Genomic DNA, 19462 nt, shown 5'->3' on the forward strand with positions numbered 1-19462 from the left:
ATGAGTTTCCACTTTCTGAGGGGAAAAAAGGGCAAATGTGAAAGCAACAGTGCTGCTGCTCCTGCTCATCTTGTGAAACATGCTGGGAACAGAGGGTGGTGGTTCCACCCTCTCCTGCTGCCCACACTGTGCTGTGACTGTATCCCTGCACCTTTCACTGCACCCACCACAGGCACATCATCCCCTGAGAGATGGGGACATGGGGTGAACTTTGATGGGGATGAACCCATCAAAGGCCACAGAGTGGAAAAAGATGCCTTGGGCTCCCTGGTACAAGGGTTCAAGGCTCTCTGAAGTCTGTGAGAGTCCTCAAGTTGCTGCTTTATCTCTTTGTGCCTTTGCTTTTTACCCTTGTGGGCTCCTGAGGGATTCAGAGGTTGTTGCTGGGGCCCATGGGTTTGGTGCAATATTTTGTTTTTGAGTCTGCAAAGCTGGTGCCAGCCTTTCTCTTCTGCTTGCAAAAGACTAATGCAGGGAAGCTGGCCAGATTGCCAAAGGTAGCAAAGTAACCTTTTTCTATGGAGAAAAACACCCATTATCCTAACTGGGCTTGGATTACCAGTGTTTTTTTGCACTTTCTGCTTTATGTTTTTTTTTTTTTTCCTCCTTGTGTGCTTGCAGTAATGTCCGTAGCCAGACATATGCTCATGGCCTGGAATGAAGTCGACTGCAATTACATCCTAAGGGAGTCACTCAACGGGGGTTTTGTGGAGGCAGGACGTAGGCTCTGGTGGAGCTGCACATGTGCTGTTAGACCTCCAACTGCACTCACTCTGCCTTCAGCTTTGTGGGAATGAGGAGCAGCAGGCTCAGAAATACAGCCAGTCTGGTGCACATCTGGAGGCAGTAATTGGAGGTAAAGTGTGCACCTTCTGTTCTCGATTGAATGAGGTGTTTTCTTGCATTAGAGATTTCAGCGCATCAGCACCAAAATTCATCCTTTTAAATATACTTGCTCCCCATCTCCCATGCTCTGTGCTGGTCTGAATCTTCCTCAGGCATAAAAGGTGTTGGGAGCTGGGTTGCAGGGTCAGGCCTCTCTCCTGTAAGGCTCCTTGTGCCTTACTTCCTTTATCTCCGAGAGCAGCCAGAAGCACATGCTGTGGCAACATAATCATTTAATCCAGGCTGGTGAAACCTGTTCTCCAGATGAACAACTGACAGATCATTTGCTCTGTAGCTCTGCACATGAATGCAATGTTTGTTGGGGTGGATGGATGCTGGTGCCAGTTTTCCACTCCAGTTTCTAGCAAAACCAAGCAGCAGCTGGACCATGAATCTGCTTCCAGCTCCTTCCTCTGCTCCTGCAACATCCTTGCTGCAGCCACGTTAGTGCTGGGGCTCTCTCTCCCTGGCTGCTGGCTGCTGATGTGGATGCAGTAGGTGCACAGAATCCTGGCTGGTGGATGCAGCCCTCGGAGGAGCACAGCAGGCCTGTGGCACCCAGGATAGGAACGTGTTTGCCTGGGGAGGCAGGTGATACCTGAAAGGGTGCAGCCAAAACTAACAAAGGTGTGTTCAGAGATAGATACAGTTTGATCTTTAGCCCCTGATACAAACCTTGCCTTGGCTGAGGAAGCTGCTCTGCCAAGCCCTTTTGTAAGGGCGTAGCAGCCTGGCGGATTGCTGGTGATTCCAGCAGTGGGTTGGAGCGAGGACGTGTGCTGCTGCCTCCCTTGCAACTGCTGTGAGTTAGCAGGGGCAAGGGAGAGGTGCACCCCCTGTTTTAGGCCTCTGAAGTCCTCAGGTCTGAATGTCAGATGTGAGGAGATGGTGCTCTCGTAGTCTCATGTGCCATCATAGAATTACAGAATGGTTTGAGTTGGAAGGGATCTTAAAGATCGAGTTCCAAGCCCCCTGCCATGGGCAGGGACACCTTCCACTAGACCAGGTTACTCAAAGCCCTGTCCAACCTGGCCTTGAACACTTCCAGGAATGGAGCATCTACAACTTGTCTGAACAACCTGTTCCAGTGTCTCACCACGCTCACAGTAAAGAATTTCTTCCTAGTATCTAATCTAAATCTACTTTCAGTTTAAAGGCATTACCTCTGGTCCCATCACCACATGCCCTTGTCAAAAGCGCAGAGCCAGTGGCTCTTTGTACATTGTGCAAATGCATGTGCTCGTGTAGGTTTTCTGAGTGCCCAGAAAATCTGTCATCTCCTAAGTGCTGACTGCTTCTGGTGAGCAGCCTGTTCTGCTCTGCTGTGGTCCTTGTTTGCTGCTTCTCTGATTTCAGGGTCCATCCCTTCCAGATTTTGTAATGCAAGCAGCAGCTGACACTCTTACAGCCCAGCTGATGGCTTGGTGGTGGCACAAAACCAGGGAGAGGGCTGTGGTGTGCACTAGTGGCAGCCACTGCCCCGACAAACAGCATTAGAAACTTACCAGGTGAATATGCAATGGTTTTGCTGACATATGCTTTATTTTTGGCTTAAGGAGCAAGCTGAGGGCTGAGACTTTTCCAGGGCCAACTTATGCCTCTTGAATTGCTTGGTCTGCTTGCACTACCTCTGAGGATGGAGAGCTGAAAGAAGCTGCTTGCATTCAGATTGCAAGCCAGACTCCTTTAAAACGCCTTTTTTGAGAGGAGCACGCATTAAAATATTTTTGGGGCCAGCTCTCTGAGGCTGGCTCAGCCTCCAGAAACACTTTCCAAAGCTTGTTGTCCAGAATAGTGTGCTCTAAAAATGCACTGCGTCCCCCTGCACTAGCTGGTCTGACCTACTATGACAGTACAACAGGGTTTTTCTCTCAGCTCAGTTGAGATTCATATTAAGATCTGTATTAGTTGCACAGTGAAGCAGCTTCTTTTTCTTCCTTGTTCCCTGTTACGCCCCTCCAGTGCCTGTCTCTGTGCTAGATGAGAGCCTGTGGGGAGTTCAGGGAGTGCAGGTCTGGGCTGTGTATCACCCTGTCACCAGGACCAAGCTGGGAGAGGTCAGTACATGTGCACAGCTCAGAGCAATGCGTGCTGTGCTCGGGGGACGGGGGGGACGGGGGGGGGGGGGACGGGGGGAGGCGGGGAAGGGGAGGATGGGAGGTTTGAAACCATTCACTGGTATTTTATCTTCAGTTTAGCATTGCTCAGGTTTGTCAGCAAAACACTGTGGTCCTGAAATTTCAAGCCTGAGGCAGAGCTGGGGGAAGAACATCCTAGAGCTCCTCGGTTTCTGTCTAGGGCTTTGGACACAGCTTCAGTCAAAGATTCCTCCTTCCTGAAAGGAGAGAGGTGTCAAAGTGTAATGCTTACATCAGTTATTTGAAGTCCACTCAGATCTATTAAACCCCCTGCCTCTGCATAACTTTTTTTGGCAAGCATTAACTAATAAGGAAGGGAGTAATCTTGCTTGAAGTTATTTTTCTTCCTGCTCCCGTGTCCCACCCCCAGGCGCCCCATGGCAGGTGCTACAGAGGCAAAAACCAGGGCTCCTGCAGAGACAGATTAGCAACACACAAAATGATCTCTCTCCTCCTTGTGCGCCCCAGAGGCTGGAAACTCCCCCATCTCTCCAGCATTGCAGCCCAGCTGTCCCAAACCCCAGACAGCAGGGATGGATAACAGCAGGCTGCTCTCTGCACTGCAGCCCAGGCGATGGAGGAGATAATAGGAATGATTTCTTGGTACAAGTACAAGCATGAATCCTCTGAAGAAATACTAAGTCTAGTTGTGGAGAAAAATAAAGCAAATGCACACACGTGCACATGCACAACCTCGACCTCATGTAACGTTGGAGGGTTTGGTTGTGTCTGACTTTTTATCTCAGCTGCTGGTCCTTGAACTCCCAGCGTGGCTCCACCACTGGTGCAACAGCTGGCATGCTGAGGTGCACTGCCGGGCTGCCAGCTCTCCTCACTGCAGATCAAGCCTTGCACTCTGTTACTGGGGGATTTCCTTGAAGCCCTCGTGCCTCTCTGCCAGAGTGCTCGGATTGTGTGAGAATTGTGCCTTTTGATGGAAGAAAAGGGGCGGAAGGAAGCTAATTAAGAAAAAAATGTTTCTAGCACTCAGGATTGTGTAGGAAAATTAACAAATAGGAAATGAGTGTGACCTCCAGTGAGTAAAATAATAATCTTTTTGCCCTAAGCAGGGCTGTATGAGCTGTTTGGATGAATGTGGCAGAGCAGGGGTGTGGAAGAAAATGGAGCTCTGCTCAGTGCTGCAGGCCTTTTGCCACTGCAACTGAAAGAGTAAAAACTTATTTTGCCACTCTGGATGCTAACTCATGACAGGAAATTGCTTTAGCTATGGCAAATGAAGCCCAAGGAAGGGTCCATCACAGATTAACTCCTAAGCCTTAGGGTGTTTTGCTAAGTGAGGTGCCAGACCAGTCTGTGGAAATCTTCTTCTTGAATTATTACTCCTTTTAAATGTTAGACCCTCCCTGCAAAGATGAAGTGTTTCCTGGCCTCACTTTTCAGTATTGCTATTCTTTCCATCCTCTATTGCTTCCATAGTGGGTACAGAGACATGAGCTTTCAATACCTGCAAATTTTCATCTGGTTTGTTAGCAGCACTCCTCATGAAGGGGATTATGAAAAGTTGGAGATGCTACAGGTAAGCATCCAAACAGTAATCCTAGCTTCCACGATGAGGCAGTGTGTTTTGTGTGGTAAGAGCTGCAGGAACAGGACTCATGAGTGACAGAGCAAAAAATCAGTGATTGCTGTTTGGCAGGAGATACTTAAACTTTGTCAAGCTAGGCAAGTATCTCCATTGTGGTCTCTGACTCACAATTAAAGTATGCTGGGAACATTTGAGGGGGCTGGGTCAGTTCTTTAAGCAGTGGGAAAACAAGGCTTTAATGCATCACGGCATAACTTTGGGTCTGTGCTCTACTGTTCTGCTTTTCTTTGAGGAAACTGGTGTGGCTGGCGGTGGAGAGAGGGAGGTGTGAAACCACACACACACACACACACACACACACACACACACACACACACACGTGATTTTAATCCCTCCTAAGTGTTTCAGACTCATTTGACTGTGGTGGCTGAGCTGAACCACTTCTGACTTGCCCTCCTGAAGGTGAACGGAGGACAAGGCTGTGCGGTGGGGCTGGTGGCAACTCGGTTTCAACCTCTGCCGAGGTACGCAACACAGAAGAGTTTATGGAGGGGCTCATCAGCCCCTTCCAGCTATTCAGTACCACTCTGTGGGCACAATAGTATCACAAACCAGCCAGTGAAACCAAGCTTGCAGCTCTGCTCTGTGGTCATTATGGTGGCAAAAAGCAGTCGGGCTGTTCTGGTGAATCTTGAGGGTAGGAAGGCTTGCCAGCAGCTCGGCTCTCCTGCTTCCTTCCACCGCTGCAGATAACTCCGTGCAGCCTCCCGGGGAGGGAGGTGCATTTCTGCCCTTACCAAAGGTGTTTTCTGTTGATACGATGTGTTCCTGCACATGGAGGGGAAGGCAGATATGGCCAGACATCCTCTCCCAGATCCTGTTGTGTGGGTGAGAGTGGCTGCTGCCAGTGGGGTTGCTCCTTTGTGCTCCTCCAGCTGGAGGCAAGCACCCATATGGGGATGCTTCCCGGAAAATACAATTGTACAGTGAGCAGATGCTTTCTGTCCATGGCTTTTTGCCTCCTGCTCCTGGGAGGGGCTGGAAGGAGAACCGGGAAATGGTGCTAGAGAAGTATGGCCAAAAATAGTCAAGACCAGGTAAGGAGCAGCCATATGGCAGATGTGCTGCTGGCTCCGTAATTAAGCCAAGTGCTTGGGATGCAAGAGGCTTGGCTGTGCTCAGTTGAGAGCCTGGCTTCCTGTGTGTTCCTCCCTGCTATGATTCTGACCAGAAATTCCATTTTTGACCTGAAAAATCTTCCAGATGAAAATTTAATTATAAAAGTGATGTATTCCCACAAGAAACTTCAGTGTCAGCAAATAAGTATTTTTCTTTTTCTGAAAAACTATTTTATTCACACACACAAACCTGGCTCCCACAAATTCCACGCTAGAGCATTACTCTGGTAAAAACTCTGTTGATTTGTTTAATAAAAATTATTGTGGTTTGCAATTAGCATCCATTAGGCATACAAGTTGCAAAGAATTGACACGTGTCCTGAAGTCCTCTTGCACAAGATAAATTTTCTTGGCAAGCTATTAAATCATGACCTATGCTATATCTGTTATTTATAAAACGTTTCTGTCAGTGGAGAAGTGGGATGAATCAATCATGGGAATGTTAACGCAGATAACAAGATTTTCTTTCCTTTGGTGCAACAAATTATTGCTTTCTGCAGAGAAAAGGTGCAAGCATTTTCCTGCAGACGATGAGACTTGTAACATGGACTTTGTAAATATTTTCCTTTGCAAAGGTCTTTGCTCGTGGTTGTTATTGGTTTCATATTTACTTGGGATCTTTGCATGCAGAAGATGGCTTTTGGCTTGTGAAGAGGAACTTCTCCGAGGCTGGACCACTTCCCCTCACACTCCTGAGTCTCTCCAAGATAGCATGTAATGCTCAGAAAGGCTGCTAGGGGCAAGGTGCTTTTCTGCATCTAACAGAATACTCTGCAAGCTCATTAATAAAGGCCAGATAAAATAAAGCTTGGAAAATCAACATGTTCAAGAAGATAGGCCATTCTGGGAAAGAAGAGGAGAGGAGGTGTACATTTCTGTGAACAAAGGAAGTCCAAACTGTAAACCATAATATATCTGTTAGCTCATTAATGTGTCTGATGCTGACTAATTCCAGGGGTGTTCCTGCTGCCCAGCAGCAAAAGTGCAAATGAGTGGACAACTGTGATTTAGTGGCAAATATTTGAACACATCGTGACAATTCAGGCCACCCACTCTCTTAAGTTAATATAACTTCTGAAGAATCATATCAAACTGGGTTGAAGTGCAGAGCAGCCACTTCATGAGCATCTCAGCCAAATGGCCCTTAAGTATTTGGGGGCCAAACTTTGCCTTCTGTTACAGCCTGTGAGCCCCCATTCACTCCAGAATTTGCACTATGTAGCTGAGGGGCAGAACTTACTCTTGATGCTAATCTGACTTTTTCTAGCTCAGTAAGTACAATTTCACATGTAAATGTGAATGTGGAACAGATCTGGACTCGATTAGCTCCTGAATCCTTGACAGAAAGCCATAATTGTTTATCCAGATGATGTTTCTTTCTCTCTCTTTTATTTTCTCGACACTTTAAACCCAAGGTTTTAATAGGCTTGTGAAATGAATACATGAGTGTAGATTACAGTGGTATCAGAGGTGTGAGGAAAGCCCTTCCCTTCTCCTCAGCAGGGCTAAATGATCACTTGGTGCACACTTCAGCTGTGCTCTCCAGAGCCTTGGGCAGGGGTGGCTGCTGATCTGAAGGTGGGAGGGAGGGTATTTCCACGACAACTCTTAGCCCGGGGCTCCTATTACAGATGTGAAGGACCTGTGATATATATATATTTTTTTTTTCCTGGTAGGCAGTGAAATCTGTGCTAGTGGCTATATCTGGGGCACAGGGTTGTTGGGGGAGGAGAAAAGCAAGGGAATATGGAAAAAAATTGTATTTATCAGGGTAATCTAGTTTAGGAGCACAAGTACTAAAACATTTTAATCACAGTCATACGGTTGTGTGTCACTTCAGGGCAGAATTAAGGCTATTTGTATGCCTTGGTAGCACACTGCCACACTTCAACAAGTTTGAATTTATTTTAAGCATAACTTTAACTCTGAATTCCCTGGGTTTGTAATGTCTGGTCTGGAAATAAATACAATCTCTTTATATTGTACTTTACTCTTAAAATAGGCTTTCCACTTTAGCTCCGTTTCTGTTGGCTCGGCAAGAGCATGGGCTGTCATTTCCTGCCCTGCTGGGTTTGCTGTTTAAATGGAGAGGGCGGTGTATCCGAATAAAGGAACACAGCAGTAAAAGCTGGGATGGGAGAGGGATGGCACTCCCAGGACAGCTGTGCCACAGCTCAGTTATTGCTTTAACTGCCCATGCCTGACTATTTCTTGCACGAATGTGTGGCTACCTTTGGCACAGAGATGCTTTCCTTGGGGGTAGAAGAAGCTCACAAGGGGCCAGAGTTTCAAATTTGGTTTCATGCTGAGGAAGTGACATTGTGAACTCAGCTCTCAGTAAGGACACTGGAATTGGTGGGATGATGTTCAGCTCACACCAGGCTGCTTGTTCTGGAATTTCATGTGCCACGATGGAGAGGCTCCTGCTGGTCAGGCTGGGCACAGCTGCCCCAGTGGCGTGCCCAGGGATGGGGCACAGGGATAGTCCCCTGCAGAAATTACTCTGCCTCCTCGCAGGGGAAATCACCTCCTCCTCCTGTGATGGGGAAGGCTGCTGGCTCAGGGAGCTCTGGGAACAGAGTTTGTGCCCTGCCTGTTTTTAACATGGATTTCTTCAGACAAGGCTTCTTCTTGATAGGGGAGAAACAGCATAATTCCTGGAGTTTCTCTGCCCTGACTTCTGTCTGCAGCCATTACCTCCTTCCCCCACTCCCAAGCCTGGGAATGAGTCCTGCTGGGCTTCTTGCCTTGCTACATATCCAGAGACACAGTGAATACATACATCTCCCCTCTCTCCCTCTTCTGTGCAACTCTCTCCCTCATTTCCCTCCCAATAGACCCATGCCCTACCCCCTGGCTAAAGCAAAATTTCCCTCTTTTTTTGGCAGCTGGCCTTCCCAGGGGCCCAGACTAACAGAAGCCTGAGCCCTGACTGACTGTGCCTTGGCCAGAGCAGAGCAACTTTTTGCTGAGAGATAATGTTGCCTTAAAGGAGAAGGGATTTTTTTTATTTCCCTATCTATTCCCCTATCTTGCTCACCCATTTGTTTCTAGGCTCCCATGGAGAGAGCAATGCCTGTGTCTGGGACCTGCTGCCTCCCAGTCACCTATTGGGAGTCCCCCTCTTCCTGGACAATCTTTCTGGCTGTGGAGTTCATCTCTGAGCCAGGCCTCCTATAATTAAAGCAAATCTTGCTCTTGACTTTCTGCAAGCTCTGGATTTCTGCAAGGCCCTTCCAGGACTTGCAGCTTTCCTCCAGCTCAGCCCTTGCAAGCCAAGTGATGAGGCTTCCAGGGCTTCTCCCGCGGGATGGCTCCGGTGCATGCATCTCACTGTCAGGAAGCTTTTCCTGACACTCAGCCTAAATTTTCCTCTTTTCAAATGTCATCCTGGCACTCCTACTTAGCATGCACTTTCTATGCGTTTCACTCCCCCTGAGCAGGCTGTGCTTTTCCCTCTCCACTGCCTGGGCTCTTTCTGGTGCTTGCTGGCTGTCACCCACTTTTCTCGCACCCGCCTCAGCTTGGCCAGTCCAAGCACATTATCTTACAGCTCATTTCCCTTTATAAATCAAACCTCCCAGGCATTTTCCTCCTTTTTTTTTTTTTTCTAGTTCTTTCTTATTTTTAATTTTTTTTATTTTTCTCCTTTTCCCTTCTCCCCACCACACAGGAGGGATTTTTGGGTGTCTGCCCCATGGTTCAGAACATTTTTCTCTCCACTTTCACTGGCAAGGGTTTTAGTATAAAGTGCTGACATTTCTTTGTTGCTGTAGGCACCTCCCTCTCGGAGTAATGAATGGCTGGGAATGTGTAAATGCACAACCAGAGGTCCTGGCAGCAGCCCAGGCAGGTGCCCCTCAACCTGTTCTGTGCTCATGCTAACTGTCCAGTACAGACTGAACTCCCACTGTTGCCTTCCTCTGTGTGGAGTCAGATCACTCTCCCCTGTTTGGACTCTTCCCATGGATTTCGTGGCTGTGAGGATATTAAACCTCTGCTGCGGGCAATGACCTTGAGTTCAGGGAGGACTGGAAATGAAGAGGGGTAGGCTCTGCCTTATGGTATGCACACATGAAATGGCTCCATGTGCCTTATTTCTTTATCAAGCCAGCCTGAATGTGCATCCTGATGAGAAACAGAGCAGCGCCAGAATGGAGAAGAGTAAGAAACAGGTTGCTTGTCCTTCTATGTCCAACTTCTTTGATACCGCATGACATGGGTTTTATTCAGGATCAGGATCTGGGCTGAAGGGCTGAACTGCTCTCCCATTTTGCACTGCCACTGGCATTGAGGTTTTTGCTTTGCCGTAGCCAGAAAATGAAGGTTTCTCTAAGCAAAGTGACAAACACAACCGTGGAGGTTGCCATGACAGCTTCAAGGAGAAAGTGGGTCAGCCCTGCAGCCTGTGGAGGGGACCAGTCATGGCTGCATGGTGGTCACCCGCAAGCCCACAAGGGCAGATGTGTTCCAGCACTCATTATTGGGCTGACTGCACTGGTTCTGTGTTTTCTGGGAGGGAACCAAAGAGTTTCAAACTTGGTTACCATTTTAAAGTTAGTGTGGCTAAAATGGTTGGTTGGAACCCACACCACTGCCATGGCAACAGATACATACACATTTTTCTTGGAACATGAAATGAGAACAACTTTTCTGGTGCATAAGTAACTCTTCAGAGGAGAAGATGCTGAGGAGCTAGAATTAGGAGTAACATACTGAGGAGACTGGAGATATCAAGCCAGTAGAACTGAATCCAGGATCATTCCAAAATTAAAAAGAAAGTCAAGGATGAATGGTGAGACTGAGAAAGTGCTTTGGCCAGTAAAATTCCTTAAATAAGTGTCCTCCATGGACTTAAGACCAGTTATGAAACACATCATTGGTGTCACGTCAAAATAGTTTTTTCAAGAGATTAAAGTGCATGGTCATTGATTATTGATCCCTTTGGAGAATGTGGTCACAAGTGTTTCAGGGGAGCATTGTTGAGAACTGTGGAAGATCTGTCCTTTTTTTCCAGCCATTTACCCTCCTCACCTTCTATATATCACCCCAGAGGGTATTATAGTGAGCTGTTAATTCTTCTTTTCTCCTCCTTACCACTTTCTAGACAGGAGACACCAAAGATCTGGGTACGCTCCTTGAAGAACAGAAGGGACGGGTAAGGCACATCAAACAGTCCCTGCAGTGGAAGCCAAAGTCACCATTGTTCCTTTCCTTTGTCATTACCATAATGCTCTGCAGAAGGACAGACACTGATGGCCCACCTCCCATGGGTTGTGTATTATCAGCAGTTTCATAACAGAGTAGTTTTAGGCTTAATTCCAGCTCTGCTTTTGTGTAGATACCACAGACAGGTAATAGTGTGACTTGTTTAACAGTGTGACTATACAATCTGTAGTTATTTCCATGTAGAAGGAAATACATACTTTTGTAGAGACTAGGAGATTTTTGGGGAATTGCACATGTGAAGTATAAATTCATGCACTGAACTGCCTTTTGTACACACACACATGTGCACACATACAAAAGCATGGATCAAGTTGCAAGTTTGGCTCCATAAAGTGGTATTGATTTTGAAGGTTTTGTTGCTGCCTTTTGCAGCGTTTTTCCTGTCACAGAGGCAAGGAGCACCAGAGGGTTTGCCCCACAGGGCACTGACAGCTTGGCACTTTGCACTGCATGACAGGCGGGTCACTGAGCCTGGGATTACCTGGCCAGGAGTGGAGTTGTGGCAGTGACCCCGAGCCTTAGGAAGAGGTGCCTCTTACTGTGCAGGTAGCCAGTATTGCAGTGCTGGGACAATGGTATGGCCATGACAACAGAATGATGACCTGTTCTTACTGAGCACTACCACTGCACAAGCAGCACTTTTCTGAGATCAGACTGAGCCCTGGCTCAATCAGATGGCACCAAGGCTGGGCTGGGGCAGGGTCTTTTAGTGTTGGATTGGAGTTCCTCTGAGGCATCAAAATGTGCAAATCCTTCCTGCTGGCCTCCTCCCTGCCTGGTTTCCCTGTCTCTGACCCTGTCTGGATGTGAGGTCCTCACCCAACCTGCTCTATCACTCCCCTCCTCAGCTGGACAGGAGAGAGAAAAAGTTCCTCAATTGAGATAAGGTCAGGTAGAGATCACTCAACAATTACAATCATGGGCAAAACAGACTTGACTTGAGGGAATTAGTTTAATTTATTATCCATCAAATCAGAGTATGATAATGAGAAATAAAACTAAATCTTGAAAACACCTTCCCCCCACTCCTCCATTCTTCCTGGACTTAACTTCACTCCCAAATCCTCTACCTGCTCCCTACAGGGCAGGGGGATGCGGAACTGGAGCTACAGTTCAGGGGGGACAGGGAGCTGGGGCTGCAGCCAGTTCATCACACGTTGTCTCTGCTGCTTCTTCCTCCTCAGGAACTCCTCACATTCTTTTCCTGCTCTAGCCAGGGGTCCCTCCCATGGAAGACAGTCCTTCATGAATTTCTGCAAGGTGAGTCCTTCCCATGGGCTGCAGTTCTTTATGGACTTCCCCACCACTGGTCCCTTCCACAGGGTGCAGTCCTTCAGGAACAGCCTGCTCCAGTGTAGGTCTCCCACAAGGTCACAAGTCCTGCCAGCAAACCTGCTCCAGGGTGCGCTCCTCTCTCCACAGAGCTGCAGATCCAACTGCTTCCCATGGCGTCACAGTCTCCTTTGGGCATCCATCTACTCTGGCATGGGGTCCTCCACAGTGAATATCTGCCCCTGTGGACCTCCATGGGCTGCAGAGGCACAGCCTGCCCTCACTATGGGCTGCACCATGGGCAGCAGCAGGGGAATCTCTGCTCTGGCACTCGGAGCACCTCCTCCCCCTTCTCCTTTACTGACCTTGGTGTCTGCAGGGCTGTTTCTCTCACATGTTCTCACTCCTCTCTCCATCTGCAATTGCTCTTGTGTGACAACTTTTTCTTCTTAAATTATCTCAGAGGCATTACCACCCTCTCTGATGGGCTCAGCTCTGTCCAGCTCCATTGGACATGCAGGAAACTGGCACCTTCTCAGAGAGGCCACCCTTAAGGCACCCCACTACAAAAACCTTGCCATACAAACCAAATACACTGTCTTGGACATCACCTCCTCTCCAAATTAATCTGAAAGCATTTCTTTCCAGTGTTTCTAGAATCCCAGAAGGGACCTTAATCCCTTCATCATCCTCCTCCATGCAAAGTGTACCTGGGGTGCCGGATGGCTGAATAACCTCTCATACACTGAAAGCCATTAGCATTTGAATTAGTGACATGAGGATAGCAGGAGATTATCCCATTTAACAGCTGTTGAGTGCTGTTGAAGGGACACCCTCAAGAAGAATGAACAAAAACGTAGTGAATTTTTCTGTTTTAGTAAGGGTTTTCCTGCCTTGTATGAGTATTGACATGCTTGAAAAGTGGCGCATTTTCCACAGGGACATCTTATGATTGTTAAACCTCTTTCCTGAAGAGAGCTGGACACCTCAGTACACCTACAGCATGCCAGCAGATGAGAGTAAGAAAGTGGCACTGCCCCCAAACACGAAGGGAAGTGGTCCTGCCTATCTGGGAAATAGGCTGTATGCAGGGCATTTTTGCGAAAGAAGACAAAAGTGAGGAGGAATTATTGCAGTTATTTGTGTAGATGAATCTCTCTCTCGTGGTATATGACTCCATTTCTCTTGACTGAGTGTTAAGAAAAAAGCTAAGTAGCAGTCCTCATCATCACAGAGAAGTGCTGTCTGGGCTCCTGCATCAAAGACATTAAAACATGACTCTCCCCACCTCCCACTTGGAGTCTTGAACACGACTTATTTTGAAGCTCTGCCTTTTAGAGTAAGCTGAAGGAGCTGAGGATGCTGCACCTTCACAAGGATTCACCTATGTCACCTCCCACTGGGATGCTGGTGACCTCTCTCCCAGCCTTTCAGAGGGTCAGGTCCCTCATTCAGATGTGTTGTTGATGCCTGACTCCCTTTCTAAAATCTGTCTTAGCCTTGAGATGTTTGTGGGAAGTTGGCTTCATTGTCCCCCCAGGATCAGCACCTCAGAGAAAACAGAAATAACCCCCCCAGGCTTTTGTCTTCAGTGGAGAATGAGTGGGACAGCATGCAGAAGTGAAGTGGTTTTTTTGTCCTGCTGTGATTCGAAGCTGATCATAAGACATGTACTTTGGGTGAGGTTACCACTGCAGGGTTAGAAAATCAGTTTCAAATGAAAAACAGTTTAAAAATCAGGGAGGTTGTCCCTGGGACAGAAGTGATGAGAGTGGGTAAATAGAAATATTTTTCCAGTCTTTTTTGCAGAACTGGAGGTTTTCTTTTCCTTTAGACTTAAGGGGGATAAACATTTTCTAACAAGCCAGAGGATTTTATGGGGTACAAGATTTTTCCACTTGACTTTTCAATCTCTTTCAATACAATTTTTGTGTTCTCTCTTACGAATTTTTTCTTTCTCTTTAAATAAACTCCTTTTGAGGAGCGTGCAGTGGCAATATCCAGACACAGGTGAGGATATAGAAACATTTACAGTGTTAAATAACATCCTTCCTATTATTTCCTCCCTAATTATTTCTACCCTTTGTGATGACCACTTACAGTCTAATGAATGTAAGCATTATTTCCATACAAAGTAGTGGCAGCAACAAAGATGAAGACACCTCTTTTTAACCTTGTTTCTAAGCAGGCCTTTTTCATACCATCCTTACCACTTATCTGACCAATAAATCTGCAAATACATGCAAATGGTATTTACTGTGTTGTTACATGTACCTCGAAGCAGATGGTGAGCCAGTACTAAAGCTCACATTTTTACACCTTTATGCAGCATCTGGGGAGCTGGATTAAATTCCTGCCCTGCTTGGGGCTTCACACAGACCTCTGTCTCTATGGCAAGTGACTCACAGCTGCTGCCAATTCCAACTGCATTGTTTCAGGGTATTTTTCTTCATACAGTATGAATAAAAGAATGCTGACAACACTTCCTCCACCTCCCTGTCCCCTCTGCCCACAAGTTATATTTCCAAAGAGCCATGCCAAGGTTTTGAGCCATTGTTGTGTATGCTGCTGGTGTCTCAGTCACCTGGGTGCCCTCCTGCTTTTTCCATGCTCTGTGGCCCAGTTCAGCTGATATTGCAGCATCCCAGGGCACTGTGCGTGGTCTGTACAGTGAGGCAGATGCAGGGGGCTGGGCATGCTGCAGGATGGAACTCAGGGCAGAGGGCTGAGCCCTCTTTGCTCACTGACTTGGAAAAAGGAGTGGGTAGCACTGTTCTAGGACGTGAGCTGAGCTTGTAGAAAAACTCCTGGTGACATTGAATCATCTAAAGAGCTGTTGTTAATTACTGTAAGGAGACCAGGCAGGTCTGTCCTGAAACCAGAGCTAGCAGCAGGCTGTGTAGGACTTGAGTGACCCTGAGACATCAAGAGTTGCTTTGACTCATCCACATGGAAGGAAGGAAGGAGAGGGCAATGGAGAAAGAGCTCCCCAAGCTCAGGCCTGAACTGCAGCCTGTTTGAAAGATGCCAAAGCTTGCTCGCTGTGGACACAAAGAGGCATCCTTGCTGTGCCATAGCTACTGGCAGGGTGAGGGGCCATGCCAGTGTACAGGCTGTTCCATCATCTCTTTCAGTTTGTCTTGCAGGCTGGCTCATTGCTCCTGGACATATTGTTGCTTGCTGGCTCTATATGCATCCCCTGCTCAAAACCTGTGGGGTTAAATATGTGAGATGGGTGTTGCCAGCAAAAGTGAAACCCACCTGTGGAGCTCCTTGGGAAAGTCCTCTCTGCTGTGGAGTTTAGCAGTGAAGCAGCACGGAAACCTACTCATGTTTCCTTGGGTAACACCCAGCCCTGGGGAAAATCTCCCAGGAGATCATCCTCAAACACACACATACATACAGCCCTCATCCCAAAGCTCTGCCCTTCCACTTACCACCCAAGAGCAGATGATTATTAGGCATGAAGGTTTCTTCAATTGAAATCTGACCTCCTTGGGGTAGATGTCTTCTTCTGGAATCATTACTGCAGCTCCCCCTTTTCAGAGAGAAGTAGGTGTACGATGTATTTGACATCTGCTTTGGGATGAGTTGCATCTTCAATACATCTGTTTCTTAAGTGGATCTGACATCTTTGTATAGCCAGATGAATTCCTTTAGCCACCTTTCTCATCTATGTAGCGTTCATTGCCATTCCACCCCTGCAGCACCTACACTCATTTTCATCATCTTTCCTCTCTTTTTATCACTTTGGTTTTGAAGGCCTCAGCTATGGGTCATTCCTTCCCATCCATTCCTTCCTTCTCCTGTACAGTGCCTCATGGTATAACTGTCTCCTCTCATCTCCTTGGAACCTATGTTTCTCCATGATGATGTGTCTTTCTGCTTATTTTCTCTGGCATAATGTATCACAATTCTCAATCTTCCTACACACAGACCCATGCAGTCTTTCCTTCCCACATCCTCTCTTTACCCCTCTCTCTTTCCCTGGACAATGGCTTGCTGACTCTTTGTTGAATTCCATTCTTTGGGAAACACCTGTGTGAGCTGTTCCAAGCTCTGCCTGCACAGCAGGCTCCAGCACAGCCATTAACATTGCCATTGCCTTGTTTACCTCCCAGCCTGTCAGCAGCCAAGTATTGGTAGAGAGATCTTCATGGACAGAAGGAGCTTTATTGGAATGATACTTCACTGATGCAAATTGTCATGTTAGAAGGGAAAAGAGGCCTTGGAATGCTTGCTCTGGCACTCTGCAGTCAGTTCACCTCCCTGGGATTCCCCAGGCTTTCTTCTCTCTATGTTCTGCACCGCAGCCCAGATCAGGCACAGGAGTACCCATTGCATGTCCACAGTTGTTGACCAAGCACAAGACTACTCAGGGCTTTTTCTCCAGCAGCTGCTGAGTGCAGGGGTCCTTTTATAACCTTATATCCACCACAGAGGGGTAGCATGCAGGGTAGGTAAACTGAAACCCTGGAATCTGATGCACAGTAGGGAGCTCAGCTGGGAGCTCAGAAGGTTTGTGGCCTGTTCTCCCATCTAGTGTTGGACTTTTTTTAAAGAAGTGGACCTTTTTTTAAAGTAGCCCCCTGCCCCCCATGCTGCAATGAACTCTTTCTCTTCTGCTACTTCAGATCCAGCGATGGGAACTGCTGGGAGAGAGAAGGACTCAGGCTGCAGGCTGTTTTCCCTCGTGACTGAGGGGATGCTGTGTTTATTACCCCTTTCCCTGAGAAAACACAATTCCCCAGGGTGACTGCACTCTGACACTGTCCCACTGTTTTAACAGTGGCTGACAGATGCTTTTTTAGCTCTTGGTCAGTATTCAGGCCATTTTGGTAATGAGGTACAACAGAGCAAGGAGCTGTACAGGTCAAGAAAACTTTCTGGGGTATATGGCAGTGTTTAGAAAGAGGGTGTTTCCTTAGGCATCACCTCAGAGATGACTGTCATTTTTTTTCAGATGTATTCACAGTACCACTGGCAGCACTGACCACAGACTAAGTCTCAGCATGGTAAGTTCAGAGAACCCCAAGTCTTCATGCACAGACATTTGCTGCTTTACATCCAGACCAGAAAGGACAATGCCTATAATTTCTTCCTGCCATGAGAAATACTGTGAAGATCTACAAGCAGCCTCTGCAGAGTCAGAGCCAGCAGCAAATATACTTGGGACATTGGTCCTGTGGCTCTCTCAGCTTGGGGTTGCCAGCATAGGGGTGTTTCTGAAAGTGGGGCACCACGCTGCACTCCTCCACAGCTGCCCTGCTCTCAAACACACACAGGCATCTGCAGGAGAGGGGAGGTACCCCTCTGGCTCAGGCATCAGCCGGATGGCAGCGTGTCTTTGACCAAGAGGAAAGGAATGCAGCATGTCCCCATGACTGAGAAAGCTCGGGTGGTTTTGCACATAGGAAGCTCCTTGAAATGTGTTTCCTCCCACTGCCTGGCCTTTTGTTTTTCAGCCATGCTTGATGCTGGTGTTGGAAAGCTGAACTCCCCAAAAGTGAACTTCCTCTCCTACTATAAACTGACCCTTGGGGTTGCTATAGCGACTGCAGAGCGGCCAGCGGGCTGTGTAAACACTCCCTCCCTCTTCCCATCACACTGGGCCTGAAAGGCTGAGCCACGGGATGTGCACAGCAACCTGGATTATGCAGGCGGTTGTGAAATGCAAACCCGACAATTTCTGTGCTTCCTCCCTGCTTCCCCCGCGGGGAGGCAAACCCAGCAGGCTGGTAGCAGGCATAAACACGCCTGTCCTGACGAATCTGGGCACATGGTGTGGTACCGCAGAAACCAAATCCAGACACTTACCTGGGGAGCTTGAGCAAGATGTGGAAATATATGGTGCAACTGGATCCTCTGCAACATCTGATTCCCTTGGCCTCACTAACTGTGGAGTTTCCAGCTGTGTGGGGGGAGCAGTTTGGTACACACTGTCACAGCAACTTCTATGTAATTAATTGCAACAATCGACCGAGTGTGAAATCCATCAATTTCTGTGTCCTCTGTTGCTCACTTTGATGTCAGCTCTTTCATTTTCTTCCTTCTTTTCTCTTTTTTTTTTTTTTTTTTAAATGCTTTTCATTAAAGTCCCTGACTCTCTGAGTCACTCTCCAAACGTTGATGTTCATGTCTGTATCCATCTCTGTAAAAGCAGGTCGGGTATTTCAGCAGCTGTAGCCTGAGCGACACACTGAAGCATGTGGGAAGGTGTTTCCCAAGCACAGCAGGATATGCATCCCCTCCAGCCACTTCAGATGTTCTTCCAAAATGGCAGGTACTGCCTAGCCAGGGATTCTGGCAAGCTAACTACCCTACCAGGAGGAGATAATCAGCTCTGCTCCCATGGCACTGTGATGCATCTTGCTGGGTCGTCTTCAAGAAATAAGGTTGCTGTCCCACCACAACAGACCTGTGACTGCTTGAAAAAAGCACAAAGTGCATCATCTCAAAGTTGTGTAAAATGAAGCCCCTGCTCCAATGCTGTCTGGAGGGGCCATTCAGAAGTGCCAGACATCCTGCAAAACACCCATCTTTGCCAAGTGCCAATACACTCTTTTGTTTCACTGTTAAGAGACTTCCTGGCTTACATGGATGGACTTACATGGTTTCATCTTTCTGTGTGCTGGGTGTCACTGACCAAGCTGATCGATATGTACCTTTGATCAGATATCCTGCTATACAATCACAAGCTGTCCGGGAATTCCCTGAATTTCCATCCTTTCTGCCACATCAGAGAGCAAACACAGCCTCTGTTAAGCAAGGTACTGGCAAAGGCGGAAGAGAAAGAGATTTCTGGGACAGTGCTTGTCTGTAATCCTAAAATGTCCTCTAATCCCAGCCTGGAGCTGGGGGTATGCAGAGGGTCGGTGTGATCTGCTCACCTACTGCAGTGAGTCATTACACCCCAAAGAGAAAAGGAGTCTTAAAGCCTCGCTCTGATTGCTGTGAATGAGGGCAACAGGACATGTTGCACAAAGTATGCTAAATCAAGGGCAATTCTGATATGCATTTTGTTACAGTACTCAGTCCCTATAGTGTCTGATTTAACAGATGGCAGGAGCTGAATCTGATTAAATAGGGTTTTCTGAATCACTCGCAGAGACAACTGAGAGGAAGGCAGAGGCATACAGCAACACACAGCTCTCAGAGCCTCCTAGATCTCAGTGGGTTTGCACTTCTCCATTCACTCCGTGCCTGCCTTATTA

General features: G+C 47.5%; 1 long non-coding RNA gene across 1 annotated transcript; it reads left to right on the forward strand.

Annotated features, from left to right (window-relative positions):
* Window positions 1–11528: 11528 nt before the first annotated feature.
* LOC148225298 (uncharacterized) lies at window positions 11529–18707 on the forward strand. The gene is made up of 2 exons (XR_015805354.1): window positions 11529–12236; window positions 17212–18707. It is a non-coding gene; the product is annotated as an uncharacterized LOC148225298 (long non-coding RNA).
* The last annotated feature ends 755 nt before the right edge of the window (window positions 18708–19462 follow it).

Source organism: Sturnus vulgaris, chromosome 1 (genome assembly GCF_052056855.1).
Source record: "Sturnus vulgaris isolate bStuVul1 chromosome 1, bStuVul1.hap1, whole genome shotgun sequence".
Taxonomy (NCBI): domain Eukaryota; kingdom Metazoa; phylum Chordata; class Aves; order Passeriformes; family Sturnidae; genus Sturnus; species Sturnus vulgaris.